This window comes from Nelumbo lutea, chromosome 6 (genome assembly GCF_056320005.1).
Source record: "Nelumbo lutea isolate HS-2025 chromosome 6, American lotus-T2T, whole genome shotgun sequence".
Lineage (NCBI taxonomy): Eukaryota > Viridiplantae > Streptophyta > Magnoliopsida > Proteales > Nelumbonaceae > Nelumbo > Nelumbo lutea.
Genome location: NC_142689.1, coordinates 63991885 through 64008561, shown reverse-complemented (window position 1 = coordinate 64008561; position 16677 = coordinate 63991885).

Genomic DNA, 16677 nt, shown 5'->3' with positions numbered 1-16677 from the left:
GAAAATTTTGGGTTTGAATTGTCAAGGGATAAGATCCTCCTTGACAATTTGTGCCCTGAAAGTGACTAGAAGTCAAACATGTAGATAAAAATTGATAGTGTTGTGGGTGGAATGTAGAGGTTAGGGAGGGCTGATATCATTTTCTTAATAGAGACAAAGACCTATCATCTTTGATGTAAAAAAAGTTGAATTTTTTGAATAATTGATAGTGTTGTGGGTGGAATGTAGAGGTTTGAGTGCGAGATAAGCTTTATTTTGGTGATTAGATATTGATCTAGAAGTCAAACATGTAGATAAAAATTTTATTCATATAAAGATCTTGGATGAATTAGGAAAAACTTGGAGCTGCACTTCCATATATGGAGAACCAAAGAGGTCAACAAGACAAAAGTTCATTTCAAAGTAGAAAAGGTTGGTAGAATTAGTGAAGGAGCCTTGGCTATGTTTGGGGAATCTAAATTTAATATTCCATCAAGATGAGAAGGAAGGGAGGAATTTGTGTAACTAGTCTTATTTGCAAAATAATAGACAACTTCTTAAAATCTGTGGTTTATAGGAACTCATGAGCTACAGCCTTTTCTTTACTTAGACAAACAAGAGAGAAAATGGAATGTTAATCAGAGCTAAACTAGATAGAGCCCTATGCAATAGGGATTGGGTAGGTTTGTTTGATCAAGTAGAATATAGAGTTTTAATGCTTTGGAATCTGACCATGCGCCTTTATGTATAAATACTAAGAGAACAACAAATTTTTTTTGTTGTTTTTTATACTGAGAGAACAACAATATGGAGGAGAAGGCCATTCAGATTTGAAGAGATTTGGTCAACCCATGAGGCTTTTGGACCTATTCAAGCGAAGTTAAAAAAAAAGTCAAGAATGCAGAGAAGGCTCTGAAAAAGCAGAACAAAGAAATCTTTGGTAATGTTCATGAAAGGATAGTAGAGATAAAAATTGAATAAACAAAGGAGGAATGGAAAGGGAAAAGCATTAAAAGACTAAGGAAGGAATTAGATGATTTGCTAAGAAGAGAGGAAATCTTTTGGCACCATAAGTCCAGAATTAGTTGGCTGGCCTATGGGGATAAAGAAACAAAATATTTCCATGCTACAACTTAGAAAAGGAGGACTAGAAATAAAATAGTAAAAATAAGAAATCAATAAGGGGAATGGACGAATAAAATAGAGGATGTGGAATCTTGCATCAATGATTATTTCGGAGACATTTATAAGAGCTCTAACCCTAGAAACATGGAGGAAAGCTTGGTAAGGGGCAAGATTAGATGAAGATAGATTTTTCTTAGAAAGGGAGGTTACTATTGAGGAAATTAAGGATGCCTTGTTTCAGATGAATCCAAGGAAATCTTTGGGCCCTAAATGTTTTCGAAACCTTTTTTTTTTCAAAAATACTACAGTCTTGTAGTAAAGGAAATAGATAGAATTGTTAAATTGTTCTTCTAGACCAAAAAGATCTCGAAGGATCTAAACTCAACTTTCATATCTCTTATCCCAAAAGTCAGAAACCTTGAAACACCAAACTAGTATAAACACATTAGTTTGTGTAATAATGTTTATAAGGTTATTGCAAAAATTCTTGCTAATAGGGCTAACATTTTCTAAACAAAATCATAAGTTCAAACCAAAGTGCTTTCACTTCGGGGAGACAAATCCAGTACAATATTCTTATAGCTCATGAAGTAGTAGATATCATGAAGAAAACCAACGGAAAAAAGAAATTAATGACTCTAAAATTGGACATGAGTAAGGCTTATGATAGGGTAAAGTGGATTTTCCTTAGAAAGGTGATATCTAAGTTGGGTTTGGGGAATGCTATATTGATTGGGTTATGGAGTGTGTGTGTGTGTGTGTGTGTTAATAGTCACACACAAGATCCTCATTAATGGGACTTTAAGGGAAACCCTAAGACCAGAGAGGGGCTTGAGACAAGGGGATCCTCATTATATCTTGTTTTCTACTTCCAAAAACCACCTATAATTTATTTTCAAAATTACAAAGAAACTTCTAGTGGAACAGTGGTAAGTCAAATAAAAATATCCATTGGGTGAGCTGGTCAAATGCTTATAGAAACAAATTAGATGGGGGAGAGGGTTTAAGGATCCCTATTGCTTCAATCTTGCTCTCCTTGCAAAACAAGCATGGGCTCTCTACACTGATAAATGATGAGGGCAGATTTGTCCCTCCAGTGAAATTGCAACACGTGGCACCTCGTGACAATTAGACAAACACCCAGACAACAACTTACCAAGTTAGTGTCCCACCCGGGCACCGATCTGGCCGGCCTGGGGTGACCTGCACGCGACCTACGGGCGGCCTGCACACGGCCTGCGCACTGCCTGGCGTGGCCTGCGCGCAACCTGCCTGGCATGGCCTGCGCGCGACCTGCCCGGCCTGGCGCAGCCTGGCATGTGGCCTGCGTGACCTGGCCAACCTGGATTAGCTTGGCACATGATCCGACCTAGCCGCCCATAAGATGCCCACCGATAAACTCGGCATGCATACCCCGTGAGCTCGGTAGCTCACCAAGGAGCTCGGTAGCTCACCAAAGAGCTCGCCAAGGAGCCAGGCAGCTCAGCAGGGCTCGCCACAAGCAGCTCGACATAGCTCCCCCGGGAAGATCGCCACTTGTAGGGTAGCTCGGTATAGGAGTAGTTTGGCGTATCGCAGGAAGATCTCCTGCCTGACAACCTGGACTAGACACCGACCCGCCAATTGACACAGGCGCCGACCTGACAACCTGGCCCAGACACCGTCCCGCCGACTGACGCAGACGCTGCCCTGACAACCTGGCCCAGGTGCTGACCTGGCCGCCTGACACAAGCGCCAGTCCGACGACCTCGAGGAGTTCGCCACCGTACCCCAGTTCTAATGGGATGTGATGAGTCTTACCGTTTGGAGGCTTTTCACCCACCTAACCCGCGAGGACTCCGGTATATAAAGACCTCACCCCCCAAAGGTGGGGAGGATGGAAAAAATGGAGATCCCTGCTCTCTAGCTCTCTTGTTTCTCCAATATCATCTTCAAAGCTCTCTACAATCAGAGTGCTAACTTAAGCGTCGGAGAGTCCCCGCCGGGAAAATACCCCTGGGTCCTCTGATTCAGTTCTCATAGGTCCCTCAGCTCCTGCCACCTACAAAGAGGAGGAAAAGGTGGAGTTCTCGCAGGTCCCTCAGCTCCCGCCGCCTACAAAGAGGAGGAAAAGATGGAGTTCTCGCAGGTCCCTCAGCTCCCACTGCCTACAAAGGAAAGAAGATCACCTCATGCAGAGGGAAGTCGGGTTGCGCTGCACCAGGGAGCTCCACCATTCTCTGAGTCACAGGCTGCCTAGTAGGGAGCTCGCCACCAGGTAGCTCTCCACGAGGGAGTTCGCCACCAGGGAGTTTGCCACCAAGTAGTTCTCCACCAGGGAGCTCGCTACCAGGCAGTTCGCTACGCCACCAGGCAGTTTGCCACTAGGCAATTCGCCACCAGGGAGCTCGCTACCAGGCAGTTCACCACCAAGCAGTTCACCACCAAGTAGCTCATCACCAAGGCACGTCACCACCGGGTCAAATAACGAGGTACTTAGCAAAAAATAAAATCATACATCACAAAAAATGGTACGTGACCAGAAATGGTTACATCAATTGGCGCCGTCTGTGGGAACACGCTACAAAAAGCTAAGTTCTCATCCTACAAAAGCTAAGCTCTCATCTTACCAAAGCTAAGTCCTCACTTTTTAGAAATTTAAGCTATCGCTTTATAGTTTACATTTTTTATGAACTCAAAGACCATGCAGGGAGCTAATAGACTTAGTAGCTCTACCAACCTTACTTTCAATTCAGATAAAGCCTCATCAGTCCTCTCCGCATGGTCCCTCTACAAAGATGAGCTCTTCGTGGCTTCCGCGAGAGTTGGCAGCCAATAGACTACATAGGCACCCTTACCGGTCGAGCCTTCCAAGGCTCCCGTCTGAGCTGGCGACCTAAAGTTAGTAGTGCTGCCCCCGAAGGTCGAGCTCCTAGTAGCTTCTTGTAGGGGTGGGTGACCGGCATTTCGAAGTTGATGCAGCACAATCACAACTCGACACCTCACTAGTAGTTCGAGACCTGGTTAGCTCGGCACCTTGCAGGTAGCTTGGCATCTGGTCAGCTCGGCGCCTAGTCAGCTCGGCACCTCACTGGTAGCTTGGCACCTAGTCATCTCGACAGCTCACAGGTAGATCAGCACTTGGTCAACTCGGCACCTCACAGGCAAAGCCTACGGGCCACATTACTACTTAAGACCCAATCGCCTCTTTGGCACGGGCAAAATCAAAGAAGAGTGGACTACGAGTCACTCCCAAAGCCTACGGGCCACATTACTGCTTAAGACCCAGTCGCCTCTTCGGCATGGGAAAAGTCAAGAAGAGTGGACTACGAGTCGCTCCCAAAGCCTACGGGCCACACTATTGCTAAATACCCAGTCGCTTCCTCGGCATGAGCAAAATCAGCAAAAGTGAACTATAAGTTGCCCCCAGAGCCTAATGGCTACACTACTGAACTGGCGGAGACCTCCTCACCTTATTGGTAGCTCGCCACATACAGGCAGCTCCCAAAGCCTAAGGAATTGGATCAGCACTTACTAGCTCGTCGACTTACGGGCCAAAAGAAGAAATCTACTCCCTTTGCTGAGTTACTCTCAGCTCGGGAGTGGGGGGCAAATGATGAGGGCAGATTTGGCCCTCTAGTGAAATTGCGACACGTGGCACCCCGTGACAACTAGGCAAACACCCAGGCAACAACTTACCAAGTTGGTGTCCCACCTGGGCACCAGTATGATCGGCCTGGCACGACCTGCATGCGGCCTGCGTGACCTGGCCGACCTGGATCAGCCTGGCACATGATCCGACCTGGCCGACCTAGCCGCCCATAAAATGCCCACCGATAAACTCGGCATGCATATCCCGCGAGCTCAGTAGCTCACCAAGGAGCTTGCCAAGGAGCTCGGTAGCTTACCAAAGAGCTCGCCAAGGAACCAGGCAGCTCGGCAAAGCTCGCTACAAGCAGCTCGGCATAGCTCCCCTGGGCAACTCGCCATTTGTAGGGTAGCTCGGTACAGGAGTAGTTTGGCGTATCGCAGGAAGATCTCCTGCCTGACAACCTGGCCTAGAACACCAACCCACCGACTGACACAGGAGGCAACTTGACAACCTGGCCCAGACACCGACCCGCCGACTGACACAGGCGCCGTCCTGACAACCTGGCCTAGGCGCCGACCTGGCCGCCTGACACAAGCGCCAGCCTGACGACCTCGAGGAGTTCACCACCGTACCTCGGTTCTAACGGGATGTGACGAGTCTTACCGTTTGGAGGCTTTTCACCCACCTAACCCGCGAGGACTCCGGTATATAAAGACCTCACCCCCCCAAAAGGGGGGGAGGATGGAAAAAATGAAGGTAATCCCTACTCTCTAGCTCTCTCGTTTCTCAAATATCATCTTCAAAGCTCTTTACAATCAGAGTGCTAACTTAAGCATCGGAGAGTCTACAAAGAGGAGGAAAAGGTGGAATTCTCACAGGTCCCTTAGCTCCCACTGCCTACAAAGGAAAGAAGATCACCTCATGCAGAGGGCAGTCAAGTTGCGCTGCACCAGGGAGCTCCACCATTCTCTGAGTCACAGGCCGCCTAGTAGGGAGCTCGCCACTAGGTAGCTCTCCACCAGGGAGTTCGCCACCAGGCAGTTCTCCACCAGGGAGTTCGCCACCAAGTAGTTCTCCACCAGGGAGCTCGCTACCAGGCAGTTTGCCACCAAGTAGTTCTCCACCAGGGAGTTTTCCACCAAGTAGTTCTCCACCAGGGAGCTCGCTACCAGGCAGTTCGCCACCAAGTAGTTCTCCACCAGGGAGCTCGCTACTAGGCAGTTCTTCACCAGGGAGTTCGCTACCAAGTAGTTCTCCACCAGGGAGCTTGCTACCGGGCAGTTCTCCACCAGGGAGTTTGCTACCAAGTAGTTCTCCACCAGGGAGCTTGCTACCAGGCAGTTCGCCACCAGGGAGCTCACCACCAGGCAATTCTCCACCAAGTAGCTCATCACCAAGGCACGTCACCACCGGGTCAAATAATGAGGTACTTAACCAAAAAAAAAATTATACATCACAAAAAATGGTTCGTGACCAGAAACGGTTACATCAAGAGCCTATGGGCAAAAATTATAAAGGCAAGATATTTAAAAGGCAAAAATTTTCTAAGATGTCGTTTGATAATGTTGAAGCCTGGAATCTTAAAAGTATAAAAGTTATTATTTAGCTTTGAAGTCTAAAAAGAGGTCTACATGCTTTTCTGTTTTCATAGGCTCTAAACAAGTAAGTTTGTTTGAGATAGATCAATCCTTCAACATTTGAAAATGGTGGATTTTATCATTTTAATCCAAAGGGAAGAGTTCATCCAACTATCTAATGTATTGAGGTTGAACAAGTCAAACTAGCAAATGGTTGGTGGATGCATCTTCCACAAGGAACCACCGTCGATGTCATCGGTAGATGTCGCCGGTTTTACAAAAATGAGGTGAGAGTTCCCAAAGGTGTCAGTCAACATAGAGATGCATACTTTGCCGTGCTTCTTCAGCCCTAGGAAGTTCTTGCCTTGGAAAAGCGACTAGCTGGAGGCAGGGGGTTTGAATGATTGCTCTCTAACGTTTACAGGTGGTGAGAGTCTTGGTGGGAGAAGGTGTTCCTTGAGGTCCACCATTAATGGAGAGCTTCACAAAGTGAGAAATGGAAATCATTGCTGGTAAAATGCATTCTTTTTTTACATTGTGAGAAATGGAAACCATCATTGGTAGAGTTGCCGGAATGGAGAAGGAAGACAAAAGGAAACTAAAAAATGTGTCGTTTTTACCTGAAAACTATCGCTGGTAGAGTTGCTGGCATCGGAGAAGGAAGACTTGAAGCTTTTAACTCGGGAAGTGAATTGGGGCTTGGATTTGGGTTAAAAGAAGCAAATCTTGTCATTTGAGAAATGATAGGAGGGCATTTAAGACATTTTATCAAATCTGAATTGCCTCCTACCACGTTAAGTAGTTGGGCGACCTCTTACCGTTTCAGATCTGAAAGTGGCATTCAGATCCACTTTAAAGACATGAACCCAAACGTCTATTCAACATTATCAAACGCTGCCTAAATGACAACCTCCGAAAAAGAAGTTCTTGGGGATGGTAGAGCATGCTAACTATAAGGGAAGTAATAAAAAGTGGGGCCTTCTAGGCAGTGAATAAAGGGGATAGTATAAAAATGTAGGAGGACCCTTGGCTTCCTGGTATCCCAAGTTTCAAAATTCAGGGTCCTAGCCTCCTAGGCCTTTAAATAGAAATCTAATTGAAGTTAAAGACCTAATGTCTACTCTGGGAAGAGCTTGGAACAAGGAGGTTATTAGAATAACTTCAGTGAACTCATTGCAGAAAATATCTTAAACATCCCCTTAGTTGCAAGTAACTGGCAAGATAAGTTGATATAGACCCTGAATGAAAATGGTCTTTTTTCAGTTAAATCAGCTTACTTTGTAGCGAAAAAATTAAATAAAAAATTCAGTTGTGTTCAAGGGGAAAGAAGAGAGAGAAACAGAACTTTGGAAAGGTGCCATTGGAAAACTCTTTGGGCAATTAATATTGACCCAAAAATAAAAAAAAATTTCCTTCGGAAATGTTGCTAGGATGCCCAGGCAGTTAAAGAAAACTTAAAGAAAAAGGTAGGGGACTTTTATGTTTTCCCTATATGCTCCAAAGAGAGATTGCTCACACTTTGCTTTTTTGTGATCATGCTAAAGCCACTGGTTTGCTAATGTACTAAACTTAAGGATAGAAAGTTTTGTTCCATTTCCTTCCTCTAGCTTGTGATTTAGATGATGGATTGAAAAATGCTCAAATCAAAAGGAAAAAAAAATGAAGAGCTTTTGGCTGTGTCCTCTGTTATCCTTTGGTCAATATGGAAAAATAAAAATGCTTTCATTTTTGAAAATTCAACTATAGATCCAACTTCCACTCTATTGTCTTTGAGAGGATGGTAAAGGAGAGGAAATTGACTTCCCAACAAGGATGATGGCTTTCTTCCACAACTCTTAATTAAAACAAAATGATTTCTTTTTGCTCTCCCCTGGTTTTGGTGTTATTAAAATTAACATTGATGGTAGTTTTATGGTCTGATGATCTGCTGGTTTTGGAGCTGTTGTTAGGGATCACAATGAGAAAGTGGTGGCTGCTCGTTTTGGTAATTGTAAAGTGAGCTCCCCCCATTCAAGCTGAAGCAGGATGCAACTTTCCTAGTTTTGGATATTATAAACATGGTAAAAGATAGAAGTGTTTCCTTTTCTTTGATGAATAGGTCTGCAAACTTTGTATATGTTTGACATTGATGTTGTAGATACAACTACTGATGTGTGGGTTGGAAGCACAGTTTTCTGAGAAAATTGTCTTTTTTTTTTTTGTTTAAAAACATTGCTGTCAGGTACGACGTTTTCTAGAGAAACAATAATACATTCTGTTTGGTACCAGTGCTCCATATCTGTTTTCAGCACTGATACCTGATGAAGGAAGATTTGGCCCGACCTCGTAATCACTCAACACGTGGCAAAGGCAACAGCTCGGCACAACAGTGCGCCCAAGGCGTGAGTACTGAAAGGAGGAACCAGTAGTCTGAACTCCCTACAAGGAGCCCGAACTCTCCCTTAGGACACGAGCCTCACACAAGACAATGACCCGAACTAGCTTGCCCCATGGCAGTTCGGGACACTCCCCTATCCGAACTCAAGACTTCACCTCGCTCACCACTCCAGCACTTCACCTCCAGGACGCCAAACTGAACAAATGTACCATACCTAACACCGAGGAGGTCCGTATCTAGGGGCGGCGCACCTGACTGACTTGGGATCTGACGCTTGATAGCCGCACTTCAACAGCCACCTACCACCGCCACCTGCCACTGCCATCGCCAGTTGCAGAGACAGCTCCGACAAAGAGAGCAGTGGCGGTTCCTTCCAGCAGAGGGGATGAAACCCGAACTGGCAGGAGCTCAGAGATAATTATACCCGACCTGACAGAAGCTTAGGAGTGAGTGCGCGAGGTGGTTATAAAAGGCTCCCTACCCCCCAAGAACAAGGTATGTGAACTTTGCGCCATTTGGTTTTATCTTGCCTTTGAGAGAATACTAACTTGAGCTTCGGAGTGATCTCGTCGGGTTCCTCCCCAGAGATTCCCCACTTTCTTCTTCCTTTCAGGCCCCCCTGTTACTCCAGTCAGAGGCAAGGTCGTTGATGGCTAGGACCGGCCGGATTGCGCACCATCAATTAGCACCGTCTGTGGGAAATGCTTCTGAAAGCCTCCCTCTAAAACTCTCATAACCTCTTTTTTTCCCAAAAACCCCAACACTCATGGCTTCTTCCAGCAATGTCGGGCGTGGCACAGAGATGAACACCACTGAGGAACAACTCCAAGTCCCCGTGGTGTGCATCGGACAGTTCACCATCCCCCTTCCGGTGAATGGGGTCCCCAGCTTGAATGTGCCACAAACAGTGGCACTCGTAAAACTTCCAGCCATGAACGTCCCCCTTCCACTCCCTATCGAAACAACTTTTGCTGAACCAACTGTTGTCCCCCTGGCGACCCGCCAGAACCAATTTGACGACTTGATGCAATGCATGCGGGCAATGCAAGCCCAAATGCAACAATTTCAGCAGCATCAACTCCAGCAGCACCAAGTACTGCACCACCTCTCTCAACATCACTATTAGTAGCAGTTCCCCCAACTCCCCCTAAACCAGTCACTGCTTCCACCTCAACACCCTGCTCCGAAGCCGGTTAAGGCTTCCCCTCAAGGTGGACGCCCTCACCGAGGAGAAGCCTCCCAACTCCAGAACCCCCCTAACAGCTAGGCTGAAGGGAAAGAAAAATCACCCCCGCCTCACAGCTCGCAGGCGGGTCAGGAACCTCGCCCGCAAAGTCAGCATCTCGGTGCTCCAAGCCTGAGTTCCATCTCACAGAGAACCGATTGAACGCCTTAGCTGCAGACTACCAACATTTTAGGCCCATCGAGCTCGACAACACAGAGGCCATCAACACCAGTACTAGGCCCACTCAACAACGAAGACACCAATGAAGTTGTCGAACTGCCACCCGTGTCCTGCCCGAGCTCAGAGGTAAGGAAGAGACGAGCTCGAATGAGGTAAAAGCTGCCCCAATTCTCTCAGTTCCTTCCCCCCTCGCATTAGAACTCCTGGCAGTTCCCATGCCCAGAGACTTCAAGCTCCCACCTTTGGACAAGTATGACGGGTCCTTTGACCCCAACGACCACGTCAATGCTTTCCAATCCCAAATGCACCTTGCTAGGGCTGGTGAATCATGCATGTGCGTGGCCTTCACCACCACCTTCAGGGGGGTAGCCCGCACTTGGTACAGGAACATGGCCCCAGGGTCAATAAGATGCTAGGCCCAATTCGTGTAGGTCTTCACCGCACACTTTGTCACCAGCAAGCGGTGCCCCAGAATCGAGGAAAGCATCTTCGGAGTAGTCCAAAGAGAAGGAACTCAGGCTTGGAGCGTCGAACAGTGTAATAATCTCCGGGATGAGATAGAGGGGCTCATCCGTTGCAGATACTTGAGAAATTTTGTACAGCATAATAATAATAATAACAATAAGGCAGGTCGGCAAGGGGAGCACGGAAATGATGCCCCCGAATCCAGCAGCAGACCAACTGAAGCATTGCAACTAGACCTGTTCATGGGCCAGGTGGCCTGACGGGCCGGCCCGGCCTGGCCCGACCCCTGGATGGGCTTGAACAGGATTTTTGGCCCGCGGGCTTAACCTCGAGCCAAAAAGCCCGACCTACATAAAATTCGAGCTGGGCTCGGGCTTTGCCAAAATAGACTGGCCTGAGCCCGGCCCGGCCCGACCTTTAGTTAAACCTAAGTAAAAAACCTATGTGATGTCTATTTGAATAAATTTTTTTGATTTGAGAAGGTCATTGATTCACTTGTAGGCTCATTGTTCATTTAAATAGGGGAAAAACATCTAAATTAAAATAGAAAATATTCATTTGAATAGGGAAAATTTTGAATTTCTTTTATTAGGTCGGGCTTCGGGCTTGGGCTTGGGCTTGGGCTTCGGGCTTTTTATCAGGGCCGGGCTCGGGCTCGGGCCTAACAGTTTTCTGTTATTAAATAGTCAAAGCCCGGCCCGAGCCCAGCCCATGAACAGGTCTAGTTGCAACGACAACCTCCGAAAGAGAGGCTAGTTCGGGGAACCATCCATGTGATAGTGGGAGGTTCGGTGGTAGTAGGGTGTACTTCGGCAGCGACCTAGACGTCAGTTCGCGAAGCAGCTCGAGAAGAACAAAACCCTCCAAAGAGGCCAAAGATTGAAGAACCAATCTTCTTCACGGAAGACGATGCGCGAGGGGTGTACTACCCCCACGATGACGCACTTGTCATAATACTAAGGATCAGTGACTTCGAGGTCAGGCGCGTACTCGTGGATTCGGGCAGCTTGGTAGACATCCTCTTCAAGTCAACATTTGACCAGCTACAGTTGCAGAGAAGCGAGCTGAAGCCCGCGAACACTCCTTTGGTGGGCTTCAGCGGAGAGGAAGTCAGGCCCCTCGGGAAAATAACAGTACCTATGGAAGTCGGCACATGGTCTTGTGCGGTCAGACTCAACCACGATTTCCTGGTGGTTGCGACCCCCTCCCCATTTAATGCCATAATAGGGCGGCCAATTACGCATATCCTACGGGCAGTGGTCTCCACCTACTATTTGGCAATGAAGTTCCTTACAGACTTCGGTGTGGGGGTAGCGCGCGGTGACCAGCTTGAGTCTCACAAGTGTTATGTTGCCACCCTGAAGGGAAAAACCAAGGCGGCCGACGACCTTGAACTGGAGCGGCCTACGGAGCAAGGCGAGGAATGAGCTTCGCCCATAGAGGAAACGATCGCGATCCCGACTTCGGCTATGGACCTAGCTCGCACACTACAGATCGGTGCTTCCGTCAAGGAACCTCTACGAACCGAACTGGTGAGTTTTTTACTTCAAAATTTAGATATTTTTGCATGGTCCGCGGTCGATATGCCCGGTATTGACCCCAGCCTTATAACTCACAAACTTAATACTAACCCTGTAGTCAGACCCATTAGATAGAAGAAACGCAACTTAGCCCCAGAGCGTTGGAGGGCGGTCGACGAGGAGGTCAAAAAGCTCCTCGCAGCAGACTTCATAAGGAAAGTTCATTACCCGAGCTGGGTAGCCAACCCAGTGCTGGTGAAAAAGGCAAACGGCAAGTGGTGCATGTGCATCGACTACACTGACCTGAACTAAGCTTGTCCGAAAGATTGCTTCCCCCTCCCCAGGATTGACCACCTAGTGGATGCGACCTCGGGATATGAGTTGCTAACCTTCTTGGACGCCTACTCGAGCTACAACCAAATCAGGATGGACCAGTCCGATGAGGAAAAAACCAGCTTCATAACCGAATTCGACCTATACTGCTACAAGGTCATGCCCTTCGAATTGAAAAATGCTGGGGCGACCTTCCAAAGACTTGTAAATAAGCTGTTTCGTCCCTTAATTGGCACGAAAATAGAATATTATGTAGACGACATGGTCGTCAAGACGCAGTTTTCACAGGAATTAATACAAGACTTAGATTCTATCTTCCAAATTCTGCGTCGATTTAGCATGAAATTGAACCCAAACAAGTGTGTTTTCGGTGTCACCTCGGGTAAGTTCCTAGGGTACATTGTCAACCGGCACGGTATTGAAGCCGACCTAGACAAGATAAAGGCCATCCTAGATATGAGACCACCTAGAAAAGTAAAAGAAGTTCAGAGGCTAAACGGCCGCATAGCCGCTCTGAGCCGCTTCATGTCAAAATCGACAGACCGCTGCCTGCCTTTCTTTAAAGCAATCAAAGGCAAAGGGTTCGAATGGACCCAAGACTGCCAGCTCGCATTCGACGAGCTAAAAAACTACCTCGCTAGTGTGTCGATCTTAGTCCGGCCCGAGGAGGCCGAGGTCTTGGAACTGTACCTCTCGGCAAGCGATGAGGTGGTCAGTTCGGTACTAATAAAAGAAGTAGATCGGGTCCAATGACCCATCTATTATGTTAGTAAAATTTTGCAGGGAGCAAAGACAAGGTACCCGCAGATAGAAAAGCTAGCATACGCACTGGTAATAGCAGCTTGGAAACTCTGCCCATATTTCCAAGCTCACACTGTCATCGTCTTAACTGAGAAACCTCTGAGGCAAGTCTTACTCAAGCCTGAGGTTTTCGGTCGGCTAACGAAATGGGTCATCGAACTCAGCGAGTACGACCTCCAATACAAGCCACAAACTGCTATTAAGGCCCAAGCCTTAGCAGATTTTATCGCTGAATGCACGTTCAGCCTCGAAGTCCCCAGGCCGGTCGAGCCTGAGATCCCCAGTTTGGGTGAGCACGGAGTTCCCAAGCCAATAGAGTCTGAACCCCGTGAAGTAGCAGCCAGTGTGGCATCTCTCCTGGTTAGGACAAACGCGAATTGGGATGAGGAGCCCTGGATCCTTCACGTAGATGGCTCCTCGAACCAACAGGGCAGTGGAGCTGGAATAGTACTACGTGGCCCAGGTGACACGAAACTGGAATACGCACTACGCTTTGAGTTTGTGGCATCCAACAATGAGGTGGAGTATGAGGCACTGATAACCGGACTGAACCTAGCGCAAAAAGTAAGGGCAAAACACATAGTTATCTGGAGCGATTCCTAGCTTGTAGTCAACCAGGTTATGGGCGAATACGAAGCACGCGAGCTAACTATGATCGCCTACTTGGAAAAAGTAAAGGAGGCTCTGCTCAACTTCCAGTCACACTTCATTAGGCAACTACCGAGGTCAGAGAACACTGAGGCCGATGCCCTATCCCGGTTAGCCAGCACGAGTCACAACACCATGAGAATCGTGTACATAGAGGACTTACCTCGGCCTAGCATTCTCGGTGGGGCAAAGGAGGTCGCTCCCGTCCTTGAACCAGAGCTGAGCTGGATTGACCCACTCGCGAGCTTTTTGCTAGATGGAACCATCCCTGAGGACCGCAATACAGCCAAGAGGGTGTAGCGTCAGGCAGCCAAATACGTCATAATAAACGAATGGCTATACCAACGGTCCTACACGCTGCCCTACCTGCGCTGCTTGCAACCTACCGAAGCCAAGCTTGTACTCCGCGACACTCACAAAGGACTGTGCGGTAGACACTTGGGAGGCAGGGCCCTTGCTCAAAAGGCACTTCAACAAGGGTACTACTGGCCAACGATGAAGGCAGAGGTCGTCGAGCTCGTTAGAAAATGCGACAAGTGTCAGAAACATGCCAATATCCACCATCAGCCTGATGCCGACCTCAAGTACCTCACCAGTCCATGGCCCTTTGCACAATGGGGCATCGACCTCCTGGGGCCATTCCCGCCAGCAACAGGTGGGAGAAAGTTCCTAGTGGTGGCAGTAGATTACTTCACAAATTGGATAGAATCTGAACCTCTGGCAACAGTTACAGCCTGAAACATACAGAACTTCTTTTGGAAGAACATAGTATGTCGCTTCGGGCTACCTCGGGTACTGATATCTGAAAATGGCAAGCAGTTCGAGGATATCAAGTTCCAAGAATGGTGCCAAGATATGGGAATTCGTTAGAACTTCAAATCGGTCGCACACCCGTAGGCAAACGGTCAGACAGAAACAGAGCCATCCTCTGCGGACTGAAAGCACGACTAGACCGAGCTAAAGGGTTGTGGGCGGACGAGCTACCAAGTGTTCTATGGGCTCACTGAACTATAGAAAAAACTGCCAGGGGAGAGACCCCCTTTAACCTCACCTACGGCACTGAAGCGGTAATCCTAGTGGAAATTGAAATACCTACACTGTGACTAGAAACATATGACGATCAGACAAACGGAGATGAGTTACGTACCAACCTCGACCTACTGGATGAGGTAAGAGACCTCGCGCACATCTAGACAGCAGCCTACTAGCAAAAAGTAGCTCGGTACTACAATGCCAGAGTAAAGAAGCGGAGCTTCCACGTTGGCGACTTGGTTCTCTGTAAGATCATGGTACCCGAACCCAGCGTGGGTAAACTTGGACCAAATTGGGAAGGGCCCTACAAAGTAAAGAGAACACTCGGGGGGGCATACGAGCTCGAAACCTTAGAGGGCAAACAAGTACCCCGAGCGTGGAACATCGTCAACTTAAGGCGATACTACCTATAGACCACCAAGTGAAGTGGACAAAATCGCTACCAGATTCTAAGGGCTAGGATGCCGAGCTAACAAAGGAACCTCAGCATAGGCAAGCAAAGAAAAGTGTCAGGCAAAGGCTCATGCGAAGTGGAGACAACGAACTAATAGGAACATCGACATCTCGGAGACTAAGTATTAACACCAAAACAGGTTGTGCGAGTGCAGTAACTCGGGCAAGAAATAGATCGGGCATATGGTCAATTCGGCAAATACGGTCAGTTCGGGAGAAAGAACAACCAACACTTAACCAAAAGAAAGTCATTCCATTTCAAAATAAGAGTGTACATTTCGAAAGAAAAGAAAAACATATCGAGCTCGCAAGCTCGGAGGTACTTATTCTTCATCAGAAGGCACTTCAACAACACCCGAAGGTCCTGCCTTGCCCTCGGAGTCCGGCTCACCATCAGTAGCGTCAGCCATCTCCTAAGTAATGCACGAAGTGGATATCGCACTAATATCAAGCTTGGGGTATGTATTCTGGATCATCCACTGGCTTAGTTTAAAGCCCTTTCTGTACGAGTCCACCATCAGGTCATCGAAGCGCAACGAGGCAATGTATTCATCGGCGAATTTCTTCTTAACGTCCTCAATGCCTTGGGAAAAGATCTTTGTCCTCTCCTTAATGTCCTCTTGAAGGTATTCAACCTGATGCTGCAAATCCAGCCTCAGGTCCGTCATATGCTTCACAACAACTCTCATGGCCTTGGCATCTCTCTGAGACCTCGCCTGCCTGGTCTGTGCAACGTGAGCAGCCGCCTCAGCAGCTCGGGAAGTCACCTCGACAGCACGGAAAGCCTCTTCGGCAGCTCACGCCTGTCTCTAGCTCCTCTCCACCTGGGCCGCCAAGGCATGGATAGAAGAGTTCACCTACCAAAAGGAAAGAACAAGTGATTAAAAGAACGATAGTGAGAGGGATAAAAGCAAAGAAGCCCGACAAGAAATCTGACTTACCACCATGGCATGAGTGGCAGCACGACAGGCCACCTGGTTCAAAGGAAGATCGGTCCACATCGCGACCTCCTCAGGGTAAGTGGTCTCCCTACTCTTTTGAAGAGCGTGGTTCGGCGACAACACGCTCCTGAATTTCCCTTGGGTTCTTGAGCCTGAGGGCCCAGCTCGCGTATAAGTAGACCCAAAGTAAGCGGGAGCCCCCGTGTAAGTAGTCTCGACATAAGGGGCCCCTGCCGCTTCTTGCATTGGAGGAGCCATCTCGGGCTCCCAGGGCGGATCCTCTGACGGGTAGTCTGGTACCTCAGGCTCCGCATCTCGGGGCAGCTCGGCACGAGTTCATTTGGCAACTCGCTTCCTCCTCTTCATGCCTTGAAGCAGGTGCCCACCACGAGTTCTTTCTAAGTCCATCACACCTGCAAAAAGAGTTCGGCATCAGAAAAGACAAAAGAA